Source organism: Notamacropus eugenii, chromosome 5 (assembly GCF_028372415.1).
Source record: "Notamacropus eugenii isolate mMacEug1 chromosome 5, mMacEug1.pri_v2, whole genome shotgun sequence".
NCBI classification, from domain to species: domain Eukaryota; kingdom Metazoa; phylum Chordata; class Mammalia; order Diprotodontia; family Macropodidae; genus Notamacropus; species Notamacropus eugenii.
The window spans coordinates 351,686,126-351,690,899 of record NC_092876.1 but is presented as its reverse complement, the minus strand read 5'-3'; positions in this window follow the sequence as shown (position 1 = coordinate 351,690,899).

The window sequence follows — 4,774 nt, the reverse complement described above, 5'->3', positions numbered from 1 at the left end:
ACCCTGTTTACCTTAGTTTCCTCAACTGTAAAATAAGTTGGAGAAGGAAATGGCAAATCATTCTAGTATCTTTACCAAAAAACAAAACAAAGTGAAATAAAGCCCCAAAGAGGTCACTATGAGTCTGACATAACTGAAAATAGCTACAAAACTATATGAGTGACTTAGGTAAGTCATTCACTGACTCTTGGCCTCAGTTTCCATATCTGTAAAATCAAGAAAAGGGAACAATCATTTATTAAGAGCCTACTTTGTTCTAGGCACTACGTTAAGTGCTTTACAAAATATTTCAGTTGATCCTCACAACAACCCTGAGATAGGTGTTACTATTATCCTCATTTTATGGGTGAGAATGCTAAAGCAGATAGAGCGTAAGTGACTTCTCCAGGGTTGCACAGCTTGTAAGTATCTGAGGTCAGATTTGAACTCAAGTCTTCCTGATATTAGGCCCAGTTCTCTATCTACTGTGCCATTTAGCTGCCTCAGTGAAGGGATTGGACTGTGTCCTTCAATTCAGGGATGTCAAGAGGAGTAGAGCATTCCACATATGGGGGACAGTCAGAACAAGACCATGGGACACTGGAAGAGGTTTACATTCCATGATTCTCAGCTAGGAATTTAATCTACCCCCAGTACTTCTCTAGGTTAGGGTGGAGGTTTATAAGGAGGGCACATTTGCGTGCCTGCTCCATGTTTTGTGCCTCTTAAATGGATAAAGTTCTTGATGCTCATTTTCTAGGGCATTCAATTAAGCAATCCAGGCTCTTCCATCCTAAACTGATCTGAAGAAATTGTATACTAAGCTTCAAAGAGCTACTTCTACATACTCTTTTCCTGCTCTTGTAATGATATTTATATTTCATGCAGTTCAGAATCAGTCCCCTTATTTGAAATGCTCTGAATATTTCTGTTTGGGCCTAATGTCGACATCACAGAACTATAGAATTTTGGAGTTGGAAGAAATATCATCAGCCATGCAGGATAATGTGAACCTACTCAAGAATTCACACTTCTACAAGATCAGCCTGAGGTCAGCTAGCATTTGTTTTGGGTCCTCCAAGCAGGCCAACTACCTCCTGAAGAAGAACATTTCATTTTTCGATAATTCTAAATATAAAATTTTTCTTTACACAAAGCTTGCATTTACTTACCACTTCTTATTTCTAATAATTAAATCAAACTTTTCTTTTTGGGGGTAATGGAAAAAATACAATTCTCCTATGCAATAGACTTTCAGCCTTAAAAGCAGCCACCTTGGTTGTCTCTTGAGCATTCTCTCCTCCAGGATGAATGTCCCCAGGTTCTTTAACCATAGGGTATGAATTCTAGGTCTTCTATCATTCTGGGTGTTCTCTTCTGAACGTGCTCCACTTCACCAATCTGCTTCTTAAAATATGGTGTTCAGAGCTTAATACAATATTGCAGATGCAGTCTGACCAAGGTACAATGTAGCAACATTATCATCTCCTTATTCATACTTCTTGTAATTCCAATCAAGATCATATTAAGATCTTTTTGGCTACAATGTTCTACTACTGACTTCTATTGAGCTTGCTGTTCACTAAAACTCCAAGAACACTTTTAGATAAGCTGCCATCCAACTTTGCCTTTCCTACCCTTTACTTGTACAAGGGGAGACTCTATTATCTCCATTTGAAAGTTTTAGTCATGATAATTTTATCACACACATGTGTATGTATGTACACATATGTGTATGTACATATATGTACACACATGCACACATATCCATACCTATGTTGTATGTATGAACATACCATACATATATACATGCATACATATGAACTGGAGGATAAAAACAATTTATCTATATTCTTGAAACTCAAATAAATGGCTAGATAGATCCTTTTAGGTGACTTATCAGGAACTAGTCTCAGTTTAATAAAAGAGTTAGAATCCTATAATAGCTACTTCAGCTCTCATCTGTGATCTGGAGAATCTACTTTATGCAAATGATCACACAGGCACACCCAAGACATCTGTTTTTAGTCATCATCAACCAACAGTTAATTAAATTTGATCATCTCTATATAAATTGTAGTCTCATTAAGTTTGTTATATATCAGTTCCCAAAGAATTACTTGTTGCGAGTTCTGAAATCAGTTAGAATATATGTGTATATTATGTCACACGTATATCTACATATCAATAAAATAAATAAGAAGAGAGCTCAAAAGATATATGGTCAATAGGCCAGACTTCATAACCGTCATCCAAGGAATCAACCAGCTACCAAACAGCTGCCAGCCAAAAGGCAGTCTACCTGAAGCAGCAAAGCATCCTAAAGGGAACACAGGCGGCAACATGTGCCAGAGAAGTCAAATCACCACCACCACCACCACCATCTTTATCTCCATTTCCCCTAGCACAGCCTGTGACCCTTAACTTAAAAACCTTGGGAACAGCAGTGCTTCCAGACTGAGGAATAGCAATGCTTCCAGCTCAGTACCCACAGACGTCATACTGAGAGACGAATCCTGTGGAGACAGTCTGGCAACTGCTTCTGCAGGTGCTGCTGCCATAAGGGTTGTTTCTTGTTATTCTTGTATTCATTTAGTAGTTTTAGTTGTGTCAGACTTTTCATTACCCCATTTAGGGTTTTCTTGGCAAAGATGTTGGAGTGGTTTGCTATTTTTTTCTCCAGCTCATTTTACAGATGAGGAAACACAAGATTAAGTGACTTACCCAGGATCACACAGCTAGTTAATGTCTGAGATGAGTCTTCCTGGTTCCAGGCCTGGCACTCTTTGCCTACCTGCCCAGCCACAGGTAGCTGGAAAGACTGGTCCAAAGGCTTCTTGAAGAAAGTGACAGTTGTGTTGGGTCTCAGAGGAATCCAGGGATGGCTAAAACGAGGAGGGAGAACATTCCAGGAATGTGGGACAGCCAGTAAAAAAGCATGGAGATGGAGTGTCATATGGGAGGAAGCCCAAATAGGCAAATATCACTAGATCTTAAAGTACATAGAAGGGAGTAAACTGTGAAAAGACCAAAAAGAAAGAAAGGGGTTAGTTGTGAAGAGCTTTGAATGCCAAAGAAAAAGCTTTATATTTGATTCTGAATGTAATTAAGAATCATTGATTTTTTTTTGAATAGGGAGTTGCATGCTTTTGGAAAAGCACTTTAGCAGCTAGAGATGGAATGGAGAAAGGGAAAAAATTTATTTTGAGACAATGGAACCAGATTATTACAAAAGATCAGGTAAACATTCATAAGGACCTGAACCAGGATAGAGGATGTGTGAATGGAGAGGAGATAAAGTATATGAAAGATGTGAAGGTGCAATCAACATGACTTGGCAACTGATTGGATATATTGGGTGAAGTGAGAGGGAAAAGTCAAAAAAGAATACTGAGGTTGTAAAACTTGGAAACTGAGAGGTTGATGGCTAGCTGATCAGTAAAAGGAAAAAAGCAAATTTTGGGGAGGGAGAAATTATGTTTTGGACATGGTGAGTTTGAGATGGCTATGGAACATCTAGTTTGTTTGTCTACAAGGCAGCTTGAGATGGTAGAATTAGGGCTGGAAAGGACTCTGGAGGTCATCAAGTCCAACCTCCTCATTTTATAGTATTATACTTACCCAGGGTGGTATTTTTCCAGTCATGTCTGAGTCTCCATGACTTCATTTGGGGTTTTCTTGGAAGAGATACTAGAGTGGTTTGCCATAATCCTTCTCTAGATCATTTTAAGAGGAGGAACTAAGGGAAACAGGGTTAAGCAATTTACCCAGGGTAACACAGCTAGTATGTATCAGAGGCTAGACTTGAACTCTGGATGAATCTTCTTGATTCCAGGAGCAACACTCTATCCAAATCTCCACCTACTTGCCCTTTTACATAGGATTACAAAGCCATTAAATATCTGAGGTAGAATTTGAACTCAAGTCCTCTTAACTTCAAATCCAGTGTCTTACCAACCCATCATGCTGTTGAATTGGAGCTTAGAAGAGAGATTAAGCCTGGCTGGATACATACTTCTGGAAATAATCTCCATAGAGATGATAACGCAATCTATAGGAAAAGATCAGATCACCAAGTGAGACATGGTACAGCCTGGGACAGATTCTTGGAGTAGACACAGAGTTAAGACACATGGCAAGGTTGAAGAGAGAGCAATGTACATTGAAGCCTGGTCAAACAGGTAGAAAGAGTTTTAAAAAAGAGAGAGAGCAATTCTAGGAAAATTCAAGAGGAGAGAGTAACCAGTAAGAAAGGATGTTCATAGTGTCAAATGCAGCAGAGAGGCCAAGAAGGGTGAGAATTGAAAAGGTCCACTATTTTTGTGAATTGAGATATAACTGGTAACTTTGAAGAGATCAATTTCAGCTGAATGATAATAGGGGAAGCCAGATAGCAGAGGGTTTAGAAAAGAGATGAAAGAGGAAGAAGAAACATCAAGTACCTTTTCAAGGAGGTTAGCAGAGAAGGGAAGGAAAGATATGAGATGACAGTTACCAAAGATTGTAGGATCAAATGAGAGTTCTTTGACGATGGAGGAGACATGGGTGTGTTAGTAGAGAGTAGAAATGAAGCCAGTAATTAGAGGAAAGTCTGAGCTGGGGTGATGAGAATGCCAATCTACTGGAGAAGACAGGAATGGATGGGTTCAAGGATGTCTGTAGATTGATCTTCCTGGGCAAAGAAAGGAGCCCTTTCTTCATCAGTGACTGGAGGGAAGGAAGATACATTAGGGGAAGATATGAGAGAATCATGAGAAGAGGAGAAGAGGGAGGTCTCAGTTAATACCATCATTTT